Source organism: Capricornis sumatraensis, chromosome X (genome assembly GCF_032405125.1).
Source record: "Capricornis sumatraensis isolate serow.1 chromosome X, serow.2, whole genome shotgun sequence".
Classification (NCBI taxonomy): domain Eukaryota; kingdom Metazoa; phylum Chordata; class Mammalia; order Artiodactyla; family Bovidae; genus Capricornis; species Capricornis sumatraensis.
This window is the reverse complement of record NC_091092.1, coordinates 143,158,128-143,172,137: the sequence shown is the minus strand read 5'-3', so window position 1 is coordinate 143,172,137 and position 14,010 is coordinate 143,158,128. Positions and strand designations below refer to the sequence as shown.

Here is a 14,010-nt window from a genome sequence, read left to right as displayed (position 1 = left end):
TACGTTTGGAAACAGCATTTTAATAAACTCTTGTCTTGATTATAAAGCAGGTTAGAAGCCATGCTTCTTAGTGGTCATAGCACTTTCGCAGGGCAGCCCTAACAAAATTCCACAAGCCACGTGACTTCCAGCACCAGGAGCCCATTCTCTCACGTTCCTGGAGGCCAGAAGTCTCAGATCTAGATGTCACCAGGCTGGCCCTCTGCTGAAGGCTCTGGGCGGGCTCCTTTCTTGCCCATCTCCTAGCTTTCGTGGTTTCCAGCAACCTTGGATGTTCCTAGACTTACAGATACGTCATCCTGGTCTTCGCCTTGTCTGTGTGTCTTTGTTCACACGGTCATTTTCTTACATGGACACCATCATAGTGGGTTAAGAGCCCATCCTGCTCCACTGTGACCTCATTTGATGAATTCTCTGTGTGTGATTGGATGTATTTTCTTTTTTTCTTTTATTGAGATATAATTGACCTACAGTGAGCCGTGAAAGGAGTGAAAATACTAGCCGCTCAGTCGTGTCTGACTCTGCGACTCCGTGGACTGTAGCCCGCCAGGCTCCTGGGTCCATGGGATTCTCCAGGCAAGAATCCTGGAGTGGGTGACCTTTCCTTCTCCAGGGGATCTCCCCAACCCAGGGATCGAACCCAGGTTGATTCTTTTACCACCTGAGCCACCAGGAAAGCCCAAATTGACCCTCAACACTATGTTAATTCCGGGCACATGACGAATGACTCGATATGTCTGTGCATTGCAGATTGATCACCATGACAAGTCTAGCTACCATCTGTCACCATACAAACGTATGACACTGTTACTGACCGTATACCCCAGGCTCTGTGTTTCATCTCCTTGCTTCACTTTGTAGCTGGAACTTTCTCCCTCTTAAGCTCCCTTATACATTTCACTCACCTTCACCTCCTGCCCCCTGCCAACTACCTCTTTCTATGAGTCTGTTTCTGTTTTGCTGTGGTTGTTCATTTGTTTCAATTTTTAGATTCTGTGTATAAATGCAAGCAGTATTTCTCTTTGACTTATGGAGTTTCATGTAATATCCTACACTGACTCGATGGACATGAGTTTGAGCAGGCTCAGGGTGTTGGTGATGGACAGGGAAGCCTGGTGTGCTGCAGTCCATGGGGTCACAGAGAGTCGGACACAACTGAGTGACTGAACTGAAGAGCCTATGGGCCCATCCATGCGGTCACAGATGGCAAGATTTCATGCTTTTTTTATGGCTGAGCCATTTTCCTCTGTGTGTGTGTGTGTGTGACATTTTCTTTATCCGTTCATCTCTTGATGGATGCTGAGGTTACTTCCGGATTGTGGCTATTCTACATAATTCTGCAGTGAACGTACAGGCATGTATATCTCTTCAACTTCGTGCTTTGGTCTTCTTCAGGAAAATGCCTAGAAGTGGCATTGGCTAGCTCGTGCGATCATTCTGTTTGTAATGTTGCGGGGAAGCCCTGTACTATTTTCCGCAGTTGCTGCACCAGTCGACATTCTTAGCGTCACTGCATCGTACGGGTTCCCTTTTCTTTCCATCCTTGGCGACACTTGTTATTTGTTGTCTGGCTGGCTGAGCCCACGCTCAACAATCTGACAGGTGTCAGGTGGGTATCTCATTGTTTTTTTACTTGGCGTTTCATCTTGAAGAATTCTATCCGCAACCAACCTATTTCCAAATGAGGTCACACTCTCAGGTGTCCAGGGAATTGGACCACAAGATACCTTTTTTGAGGGGGTGCCCAGTTCACCCCATGGTAGTGGTGATCTCCTTTACCCTTGGCCATTTACAGGGCGAGTGAAGAAGTCCAAGCTGGTATAAATTCTTGGCCTTTAATCAAATGAACGAGCCGGCAGAACAGAGCTGCAGGTGTGGCCACCTGCCACATGCCAGGCCTGGTGTTGTGGGGCCTGGGTGACCATCATACCCACAAGCCCCAGGGGACTGTGTCTTTCCTGACATTTCTGGGAGGTCTGGGAGCTCTCGTGGCCTGTCCGTCAGGAAGGGGTATTTTCGTGAGCCACAGTTCATGGAGGTGCGGGTGGCTTTGCTGGTTCGTGGAGCCTGTTCTCGGTCACAGGTGAGCAGGAGGTGGTGGGCTTTGCCTTGAGACCAGCCCAGAGGGCTGCTGCTTATGAAGATGGGGTTCAGGGGGTGAAGTGGACAAAGTGGAGACTATGGGCCCACTTAACCTGATCCCTGGAGTATTCCGTGATGCAACCACGTGATGTTGACTGTGCGAAGCCCCCAACCGCCAGAAGAGGCTCTAGAATCCACACAACCCCCTTCCATTTCCCAGCAGAGGTGATCGAGGGTAGAACCAGTTGTGCCCGTGAGTGGTTTTGGTGCCTGGAATCCCCAGGCCCTTCCGTGCAGTCTTGTCCAGTTTCCTCCGAAAGAAATTGCACCATGGAAGACTCCTTGGTGCCTAAGGAGTTGCATCTGACCCTTTGCGGCCCCATGGAGACTGTACAGTCTCCAGGAATTCTCCAGGCCAGAATACTGGAGTGGGTAGCTATTCCTGTCTCCAGGGGATCTTCCCAAGCCAGGGATTGAACCCAGATCTTCAGCATTGCGGGCAGATTCTTCCCCAGCTGAGCCACCAGGGGAGCCCAGGACTGTTGCAGTGGGTCTGACACGTATTTCAAGGCTTCCTGGCACTTTTCAGGGAAACGTGTTAAACAGACAACATGTCAGAAATGCTCCGAACTTGGAAGTCTCAGAGCGTGATAGGTGAAACCTTGACCTTGGGTTTGCTTCTCTTGGTGACGGTGGCTTCACGTGGTAAACAGCAGGTCACGGGGGTGCCCCATCACCATGTTCAGCCCTCGGGGATGGACCTTGGGGCCTTGGATGATCAGCTTCCAGGACAGTTTGGACAACGGGGAATATGATTTCCCATCGTAATTACAGCCCCCGAGCCCGATCCAGCTCCAAAATTAGGGCCCCAGTTAGAATATGTACACATCCACTGTTTCTGAGCGCTGCTGTGAGAAAGTCTGCTAAACAGAAATGGGAATTCTGCATATGAGAAAAATAATCTAGAATAGTTGAAAGCCGCAAGTGGGGACTCTTTTCTTTCAGGTCAATCTACGCTTTAATGACCTAAATAGGATATTAAAAAGCAGAGCCATTGGTTTACCAACAGAGATCTGTCTCATCAAGGCTACGGTTTAACCGGTGGTCATGTATGGATGCGAGAGTTGGACTGTAAAGAATGCTGAGCGCCGAAGAATGGATGCTTTTGAGCTGTGGTGTTGGAAAAGACTCCTGAGAGTCCCTTGGTCTGCAAGGTGATCCAACTAGTTCCATCCTAAAGGAGTTCAGTCCTGAGTGTTCCTTGGAAGGACTGATGCTGAAGCATGAAACTCCAATACTTTGGCCACCTAATGAAAGAACTGACTCATTGGAACAGACCCTGATGCTGGTAAAGATAGAGGGCAGGTGGAGAAGGAGATGACAGAGGATGAGATGGTTGGATGGCACCACCGGCTGAATGGACATGAGTTTGGGTAAACTCCAGGAGTTGGTGGTGGACAGGGAAGCCTGGCGTGCTGCAGTCCATGGGGTCGCAAAGAGTCAGACACGACTGAGCAACTGGACTGAACTTAACGATGATGTAACATACAGCACAGCGTCTCAAGACTCTATGTCAAGAATTTGCTAAATTAAGGCAGACACGTTTAGGATTCATCTCATTCTGAATCAAGACCTTTACGCTTGATTGGAAAGAACTTTTCTTCTAATCTAATGGAAAATGGTGGGTCATGGCTAAAGAACCCACAGGCCAATGCAAGAGACGCGAGTTCCATCTGTGGGTCGGGAAGATCCCCTGGAGAAGGGAATGGCAACCCACTCCAGTGTTCTTGCCTGGAGAATCCCACGGACAAAGGAGCCTGGCGGGCTGCAGTCCGTGAGGTTTCAAAAGAGCCAGACACGACTGAGCGCCAAACAACAAACGACAGCAATTGAAAAATGCCACTTTTGTACCATTCGGACGTGGAAGTGCCTAGCTGAGGGGAGCAAGTGATTGCTGGGGATTTAGGGGTGAAAATGTCAGTGTGGTTTCTAAGCGTGCATGGTTTACCTGGTAGACCCGGTTTTACTGAAAGAGAGCTATGTGATGGGGGCAAGATAGATGCATGTAGTTTTCTGGGTCTTACGTTTGCAGCTGTCTGTGTGTTTGCATGCTTGGTTGAAGGCAAACAAATGGAATTAGATGGTAATTGGCTTGGAGGGGTTGGCGAGTTGTGGGGAGCGAATGAATGGGGTTAGTTTCTATGCCAGTGTTCTCTGACGTCCACCAGTGCGTTCCCAGTTCAGCCCCTGTGTTGTTTATCCATTGGGGTGTGAGCGATCACCCCATCACTCCACAGCTGAACACTGCAGACACGGATCATGTCCTGTGGGTTCTGAGACTCAGGAATCCAAGCACGGATGAGCCGGAGTGTTCCCGCTCAGGGTCTCCCATGAGTTGCAGTCAGTGCGTTGGCCCCAAGACCACAGTCTCTTGAGCCTAGTGCTGAACTGGAGGCTCAACCCCAAGCCCGTTCACGAATGTGGCAGTTGGTGGGAGGCTTCAGTCGCTCCCCTCTCTGCAGGGCTGCCTGTGACCTGGCTTCCCCAGAGTGCATGATCGAGAGAGAGAGATAGTAGAGGAGGGGAAACAGAGTCCAGGAGAAAGAGAGAGAAGGGCGGTGCTGGGACTTCCCTGGTGGAGCAGTGAGTAACACTAATCTCCCAGTGCAAGGAGATCGTCCAGCCCTGGATGGGGAACTAAGGGTCTCATATGCCTCATGGCACAGCCAAAAATAAATAAAGTAACAACAGAATAATTAAAAAAAAAACAACAACATTAAAAAGAAAGTGCTGGAAGCCACATGCTTTCACAGCCCGACCTAGAGGGGACGTGCTGTTCCTTCTGCCGTGCTCTGTCGGTTGCGTAGACCAATCCTGGTTGGGGTGGGTCGGGGTGGTTCCTGGGTGCAGATACCAGCACGGTGGGGGCTCCTTGGATTTCATTTCAGAGGCTGCCCGGGGCCTTCTCTGGCGTCTAGTCGTTAGGACTCCATCCTTAAGCTGCACAGGTCCGATCCCTGGTCAGGGAGCTGAGATTCCCCATGCCACACAGTAGGGCCACATAAACGAGAGAACAAAGAAAAATGCACGTGAAGAGGCTGCCTACCACAGCCTTTTATTTTCTGCACCCGTAAGTTGCCATCTTGGTTAGAGAATGACTCACTTGAGTACATAGTCAACTGTCAGAAAGCGTGGGGAAATTCCTGTAGCTGTGTCTGTGCCCTGACATTTGGATACAACAGAATCTGCATGTAACGACTGTCACTTTGCTCTGTGTGTGTCTGTGTGCCTGAATGTGTGTGCTCAGTCGTGTCTGACTCTTCTTGACCCCGTGGACTGTAGCCCACCAGGCTCCTCTGTCCATGAGATTCTCCAGGGCAAGAATACCGGAGCGGCTTGCTGTTTGCCTTCTCCAGGGGAATCTTCCCAGTCCAGGGATCGACCCCGAGTCGCTTGCATCTCCTGCACTGGCGGGCAGATTCTGTCCCCCGAGCAGCATCTCAGAAGCCCGTCGCTTTACTACCTAGCTAAATAAAAATAAGGCACCTGTTTTGTGCTCTCCACGATATTCTTGGACAGAAAATCACTTTCCCTCCCGCAAAGTGGAAACATCCGTTGAGCCTGCCCCCGGTGGACGTGGCCAGTCAGCTCTCCCACCTCCTCCTTAAACTTGGGTAGATAAATCTTCAGCGCCTGCCTGAATTACTGCTGCCCCTGCACGCGCACCTTCTAGCCCCAAGACATTTAGGAAAGGTTGCCCTTGCCTTTTCTAAATAATGAATTGCCTCTTTTTTTTTTTTTTTATTGTCTTCTAGGCAGTTAGTGGGGGAAAATATGAATGAGAATTTTTTCCGCGCCCTCGAGCTCTTTGTGACACTTTCAAAGATGATAACATCTTCATTGCATGTCAGTCTCAGCGCTCACATCATTCATTCATTCAGCAGATAGCCTCCATGTGCCGGTGGGCTGTTAAAGTGCAGGGGTAGAGTGTCAGCTCAAATGACCTCTTTACGGTTATTTAAAGGCACGTCAGGAGAAGGCAGTGGCACCCCACTCCAGTACTCTTGCCTGGAAAATCCCATGGATGGAGGAGCCTGGTAGGCTGCTGTCCAAGGGGTCGCGAAGAGTCAGATATGACTGAGTGACTTCACTTTCACTTTTCACTTTCATGCATTGGAGAAGGAAGTGGCAGCCCACTCCAGTGTTCTTGCCTGCAGAATCCCAGGGACGGGACCCTGGTGGGCTGCTGTCTATGGGGTCACACAGAGTCGGACACGACTGAAGTGTCTTAGCAGCAGCAGCAGATAGAAGAAAGGGCTTCCCTGGTGGCTGAGACTATGAAGAACCTGCCTGTCAGTGCAGAAGACCCAGGTCAGGAAGACTCCCCCTGGAGGAGGGCGTGGCAACCCATTGCAGTATCCCTGCCTAGAGAATCCCAGGGACAAGAGGAGCCAGGTGGGCTACACGGTCCACAGTGGGTCGCAGAGAGTCAGACAGGACTGAGCCTATAGACAGAAGAAGTGAACCCCGGTGGGTAGGGAATTGAATTTTGTGAATTCTGCACCTGCAGGTTGACTTAATGAACATTTCGGAGGATCCTCAGAGTCAGGATTCTCTTGTTGTTTGCGTTTTCTAGAAAGGCAACTGCTATGCAGAAAGAGGAGTGGGTTTCCAGGATAGGGAGCCGGACCTGGCCCAAGGTGGACCCCAAAGGATCTGACCCCCAGACCGGCTGCGTCAGCAACCTTCATGTATAGAAGCCTTTGCACGTGGAAACGCTGCATGGGAAGCCCTTGACTTGCCCTAAATGCCGCTGGTCTCTGTGGCATGAGGTTGGAGATATTGCCACCTTCACAGCTAGTGGCCATCATGCCGCTGTCCAGGGCTTTGCCAGTATCTTCTCCCCTTTAATTTTTCTCCCATGGACACTCAACTTCCTTGCCTTTTCAAGTTCAGCTAAGGCAGATAGCCAAAATTCCTGAGGGAGGAAACGCGGAAAGTCAAAGAGAAATGAAAGAAAATGGCATTTTGAAGGATGGAAATGCATGATAGGATCGTGTGTGTGTGTGTCTGTGTGTGTGCACGCGTGTGTTTCCTCCTGGGTTGCCAAGACCGAGGACTGCTGATGCGTCTGAAGATTTGGAGCGAGGCTCGCTCATAACCGTGAAAGAATTATTGGTGGTTTGGCCACAGTAACAGCTGTTGACCCAGATGGGGGTGGGTTTGGAAACCTGTGTGTGTCTGCGGATTTGCTGCCCAGAGACATGGGGCTTTATATAGGTGGCAAGCACAGCCACTCCTGCACAGATTTCTTAACCATCATGGTTGAGCCACTTTGCTGGAATAGTGAGACCCCTCTCTGGGCATTTCATCAGAAAGCAGCCAGTAAAAAGAATGCATTTGAATCAGTTCTAATGAGGTGGGTGAAACTGGAGCCTATTATACAGAGTGAAGTAAGCCAGAAAGAGAAACGCCAATACAGTATACTAACACATATATATGGAATTTAGAAAGATGGTAATGATAACCCTGTATGCAAGACAGCAAAAGAGACACAGATGTACAGAACAGACTTTTGGACTCTGTGGGAGAAGGCGAGGGTGGGATGGTTTGGGAGAATAGCATTGAAACATGTATATTATCATATGTGAAACGAGTCGCCAGTCCAAGTTCGATGCATGAGACAGGGTGCTCAGGGCTGGAGCACTGGGATGACCCTGAGGGATGGGATGGGGAGGGAGGTGGGAGCGGGGTTCAGGATGGGAAACACGTGTACACCCGTGGCAGATTCCTGTCAGTGTATGGCAAAACCAATACAATATTGAAAAGTAATTAGCCTCCAATTAAAATAAATAAATCAATTAGAAAAAAGAAATGAAGCACATATACATGATTTTTAAAAATTTTTTCCACTATATATCGGATTATTTTTCATCTTTAACCTTTTCTCGATCCGTGTCCCTTTTCTGTCTTGGAATTCCATCCCCATCACACTGAACTCAGTCACCTGTCTCCCTGTTTCTTTGGGCCGGGGCGAGGTCTCAGACTTTGCTTGGTTTTGGTGGCTCTGTTCTGAGGGATACCGGCCACGACTTTCGTAGAATGTCTCTCACTTTGGGCTTGGCAGGTGTGTGCCCCGTGATGAGGCTGGGGTTGTGAGTTTGGGGAGCATAGACCACAGAGACGGGCCCTGTGATCACGTCGCCTCAGGGCGGGGACTCTCAACGTGACTTAGCTCTGATGAGCCTGCAGAGCTTGCCCTCTGCTCAGGGTGTGCGTTTGCAGAGTCTCTTCACTATCGAGTTACTGCTTTTCCCTCTCATCTGTCCACACTTCTTTCAAAGCCCATGCTCACTGGTGTAGGGGGAGCAAGGTAAGCTTCACCTCCTGGAGGCTTTAGGTTAAACTGTTTGAATGCCAGGCTTCCCCAGTGGCTCAGCGATAAAGAAACAGCCTGCCAAGGCAAGAGATTCTGGTTCAATCCCTGGGTTGGGAAGATCCCCTGGAGAAGGAAATGGCAACTCACTCCAGTATTATTTTTTTTTTTAACTTTTGGGGCCTGCACCATGTGGCTTGTGGGATCTTATTTCCCCTGCCAAGAATTGAACCCGCGCCCCCTGCGTGGGAAGCACGGAGTCTGAACCACTGGATAGCCAGGGCAGTCCCCCACTGCGGTAATCTTGCCTGCAAAATCCCATGAACAGAGGGGGCCTGGCGGACGCTATAGTCCACAGGGTCGCAAAAGGGTGGGATACGACAGCGTCTGCTTCTGCTAAGTCACTTCAGTCGTGTCCGATTCTGTGCGACCCCATAGATGGCAGCCCACCAGGCTTCGCCGTCCGTGGGATTCTCCAGGCAAGAACACTGGAGTGGGTTGCCGTTTCCTTCTCCAGTGCATGAAAGTGAAAAGTGAAAATGAAGTCGCCTAGTTGTGTCCGACTCCTAGCGACCCCATGGACTGCAGCCTACCAGGCTCCTCCGTCCATGGGATTTTCCAGGCAGGAGTACTGGAGTCGGGTGCCATCACCTTCTCCGACGACGGCGTCTAAACAGCAGCAAATTTAAACGCAGGTTTCTTCACTCGTCGCTTGATGGAAGGTAATTCAGCCTTGTCTTGGAATATGGGTCCAGTAATTCTAGTTTGGGGTCGTCTCTCCGTAATAAACTGTACCCGTGATGCACCCTCTGCCGTTTCTGGGGTTGAGTCCCGTGAAGCGCAGTGGTTCCCGAAGGAAACCGTCTCTGCACAGGATCCATCTGCATGCTCACTGGCTTTTCTGAGATCTCTTCAGTCTTGTCCACTCTGCCAGTGTTTTCATGATACCTTTTTTTATTTGGGGCTGCTCTCTGCACCATGCACACAGCTTGTGTGATCCGAGTTTCCCTGACAGGAGGTCAAACCCACATCCCCTGCGGTGGACACTGAGAGTCTTACCCACCGGACCTTCCGGAAGCCCCTCATGGTACATTTTTGTCTGACCACGTGTCTGTTAGTCTGTAACAAAGCATCCAAAGTAGTTTTGGTGGAGGGAAAAAAAGACTGTCTTCCTAGCTGATAAGCATATGTAATATTTCGTTACATTTCATCGATGGAGTAAGAGGCCCCATCGCATAAGTGGGTTTGGGGCCCCATCGACACACTGGGGTGTGAAGGCCCAGGGTACCTGGCTCAGGTGGAAAGGGCCCCTGGGGCGTCCACTGGATCATGGATTTCCAGGGCCTGTGGGTAGCTGTCAGCGCACCTACAGTCAGCCTTGGTGATTTCAGCGAGAAGGTCACTGGGAGGCCTTGTTAAGAGACCTTCTCCTTCACGTTATTTTTAGAAGCAGCAAATATCAACCGTAAATATTTAATGTTGTGTTTATAGACTCTGGCATCATAAAACTTCACAAGGTGACTCAGAGGAGGCTGATCACTGTGAACCCCCGAGGAGAAGGACTCTCCGCCCCTCCCCTGCCCCGCCGGTACACCGCACTGTGTGAAGAAAGCCATCGTTGACGTTCTTAGGAAAGAGGTGAACAGGTACATCACTGTCTTAATTCATCTTCGTCATCCTCAGCAGATGAGGAATTTAGTCATTATTCCTCGCAGGCCAGTAGTTTCGGTCCCTCTTTTCTGATTTTTTAAAAGCAGCATGCTGCATAGAATGAGCAATTTGGGGAAAAGAAGGAGAGAGAGAATGGAATCTGGAAACAAAATAAACACCTGAGCCCACCCCCATCAGACTGTTGGTACATTTCCTCCCAGCTGCCTGTATTCCTGTACATGAAACGTCAGGAGGTTCAGCTTTGTGACCCGGCTCTCCCAGCTTAACCTTACGGAGTGAGCCTTGTGATCATCGCCGAGGTTCATTGGAAACATTTTTCAGGCATCCATCCCGTCAAGTGCGTGTACCGTAATTGATTTCACACTTGTTGCCGGAGCTTCAGATTGCTTCCAATTTTTTTTTTCTTTTTTGGTTTGGGAGAGATGGCTGGGAATGGGGCTGTAGGGCTCTTGAGACCGATTACCGAATTGCCTTCCTTGAAAGGTTGTGGCAGTTGTTCCCTGTTGCCAGAGCCCAGGGTGGAGTGCGCTGGGGTGGGGGGTGGGGCCCTGCCTCTCAGACAGCTCAGGACATTGTGGTCAACTGAGAAAGGAATGCAGGCACTTTTTTTTTGTTGTTTTTGGATTTCTTTGATTGAAAAAAAAATGAGGTGGAATATTTCATCCTGTTCGCCAGTCTTGCATTTCTTTTTTTTCTGTGACTTGGATGTAAGTTGTTTTGCAAGCAATGGCTCGGGTTCTGTTTGGGGTTACAATGTCTGGGTTCCACGTGAATGCCAGCTGTTTTAATAAAGACTGCACTGTCAGAGTTTCAGCTACACGGGCCGTTTCTGGGAAGTTTGCCGGGAAGTTGAGTCTCCCGATTGGAGCCAGACTGTGAGTCTGCATACTGGGGCTGCGTCTTAAACAGGAGTTAAGTCTAGAAAGCAGGAAGGCAGGTCAGCAAATGAGCTTATTACTGAGATTATACCAAAATACGTTCTTTGCTCATTAACTCTTTGGCCCTTTCTTTAAAGCTGGGGGGGAGGGGTGTGTGTGCGCCGTGACTGCTCATGGATGAGAATTGATGCCTTTGAATATCACTGCTCTACATGGATTCAGCTCATCTCACGATTCCTAGTGTGTTTATCAGAAGATGGTGTTTTTACAGAATGACGTCTGTAGGAAAAGCGCAGATTCTTAGGTTAGCCCGCAAAAGATCTTAAAATATTTATAATTATCAATAGGCCAGCTTGCAGTTTGTTTCTCCTTGTCATTAGCCCAAGTTTGTTTCCCAAGGGTGTGTGTCCAGGTGTGGAAGAGTGTGTACGGGTGACATATGTTTTGTTGTGCAAATGAATTGATCGAATGTCTCTGCTGTGTCTTTGAAGCACGGTGCTGTTTCTTGGCACACTAGGGACAAGGAGGGGGGGACTGTTTGTTTTCTGTGTTGCTCTGAAGTCATCAGTGAGATGTCTCTGCGTTTGCTGTTACTTCTCTCTCCTTTCGCTGTTGTATAACATCACACATTTGGAAAGCTTTGCAAAGATCTATTTCAGTTTCTCCTTTCAGAGTGTTTAAGTATTTCTTTTTTTTTTGTTTCCAAATCTGGAAAGGAAAGGAATGAAAGGCGAGGGAAAAGATGATACAGCAATGATTAGTAGAAGGACTCCCCTGACGGTCAGGTGATTAAGACTCGGCACTTCCATCGCAGGGGCTGCTGGTTTGATCCCTGGTCAGGGTCCTAAAATCCTGCATGCCTGTTGATGTGACCGCAAAAAAAAAAAATTCATCGATAGATTATTAAAAAATGAATGTGATGATTTTGGCGTACGGTTCTTGTCGCCTTGTAGCTTAACGGCTTTCGCTTCTCCATGATGTGTGAATGTTTTGCTCTAGATTACGTTCAGTAGGTGAGCCATGAATCATTTCCTGCCAAATTTCAATCGATGAGGTAATGAGTGCGTGGAGAAATGACCTTATTTCTATAATAACATGCATCTTCTCAGGTCTCAGGGTTCTTTTTCCTCTCAGTTTGTTACTGCTGCACGCTAGGAGTTTCCTTGTTTCTACATGTCTACGTGGACCCTACCTACTAGGACTTTCCTTGTTTCTCCATTCTGTGTGATTACGCACCGAAATGAGGGATGGGGAGAAGACTCACTCCCAGGTTCCCTTCCCCACGGTGGCTAGAGGTCAGAGATGCTCAGTTTGAACTCCGTTTCCCAGATGCGTGCACAGTACCGGTACCAGCTGTGGGCAAACGGTTCCAGCTGTGGGCAAACGGAAGCCATATTCCCTTCACCCAAGCAGTAAAAGTAGAAAGCTCTCCTGTACTATCGTACCATTGCTGCAAAATAAACTCCTTCTCCTTAACACCAACCTGGGCTTGCCTGGTGGCTCAGCAGTAAAGGATCAGCCTTCCAGTGCAGGAGACTCGGCTTCGATCCCTGGGTCGGGAAGACACCCCTGGAGAAAGAAATGGTAACCCCCTCCAGTGTTCTTGCCTGGAGAATCCCGTGGCCAGAAGAGTCTGGTGGGCTACAGTCCCTGAGGTTGCGAAAGAGTGGAATACGACTCAGGAGGCTCAGAGGCTAGAAAGCAACTCAGTGGCCAAGCAACTCAACCAATCCATATCTGGATGGTGTTTTTTTTTCTTTTTTTTTTTATTGTTAATTCAAAGTAGAACTCAAAGAGACAATAAAGGGCCTGTTGCAAAAGGAGGCCTTCGAGTGTTCAGTTTGTCATCACTGATGAGATGCACACAGCTCCCTGTGCTGGGAGCTTAAGCATCTCTAGCTGTGGGTTCTCCAGCGCTTTGAGTGGGCGAGGCTGAATTAAACCTTCAGAGTGATAGCTGACAGTGTAAGGGGCAGGAAGCCTTGTCTAACAGGAGGTTTAATATAACAATAACAGCAAGAGAAACTGTCTGTAGTCCTGGCTAATATATCTGTTGAGCAGCACCCCTTCTTAAACAGAATGTGTGCAAGCTCAGTCGTGTCCGACTCTTTGTAACCCTTTGGATTGTAGCCCGCCAGGCTCCTCTGCCCATGGGATTCTCCAGGCAAGAATACTGGAGTGGGTTGCCATTTCCTGGTCCTGATCCAGAGGGTTGAACCCATTGAACCCGCGTCTCCTGTGTCTCCTGCGTTTATAGGCGGATTCTTTACCCGCTGAGCCATCAGGGGAGCGCATCTTCAACACGGTCGCACTGAAATTTGAGCTGTACTGTTGACTGTGGTTACAGAGTCCATTGTAGCATCGTCACCCTTGGTCTCCCATGGCAACCTGCTAGGAAGAGGGGTGCAGCTCTGGTGACGTCACCCCCCAGGCTGTAGATGAGAGAGGCTCAGCCAGACGGGATCCACACCCAGTGCTCTGCAGTGAGCCCTGGAGTTCACTGCGAACCTTCCTGTCTGCTGGGCCAGGTGGCTCTGAAACCGGAAGGTGTAACAGTACACGCTCAGATGCGAGGTCAGTGTTTGCCCACAAAGCGAGCAACCTGCCAGTGACTGTGGTTCTTTTTGAGACCCACAACCTTTTCTGGTGTCTTAACAGAACTTGTGATAAATCCCTATATTTAAAAATCCTCCAACAGAAAGTTGCTTTTTTTCTAGAGAAAGGTGGTCTGCATTTAGAACAATTTGTGATTATTAATCTGTCTTGAATTGGTCACAGAATAAAAAAATGATGTGATGGGCATCTAATTAAAATTTTGCAGTAGACACAAAAGAACCTTTGTAAAAAATGCTATGGTTTCATCTTGCTGACTATTAGCAACACATTTTAGAGCCTGCAGGCACCATAGAAACTGTCTGGGTTTTTGCACTTTCCAAATAGAAGTAGAATGCAAACCATAAGTTTAATTTAAGGTTTTCCAGTAGCCACAGTAGAGAAGTAAAA

At 49.1% G+C, this 14,010-nt stretch overlaps 1 protein-coding gene across 5 annotated transcripts in view; it reads left to right on the top strand.

Annotated features, from left to right (window-relative positions):
• Positions 1-14,010, top strand: part of TBL1X (transducin beta like 1 X-linked) — a 250,968-nt gene that overhangs the window by 126,641 nt on the left and 110,317 nt on the right. For 3 of the 5 annotated variants that reach the window (XM_068961980.1, XM_068961984.1, XM_068961981.1), the window contains one exon: positions 9,950-10,104. The exons of 1 other annotated variant lie outside the window; for it this stretch is intronic. The gene's annotated coding sequence lies outside the window, so the exon portion shown is untranslated. Of the gene's footprint in view, positions 1-9,949; positions 10,105-14,010 lie in introns of those variants that run through there. One more of the 5 variants, XM_068961983.1, reaches the window with a different exon arrangement.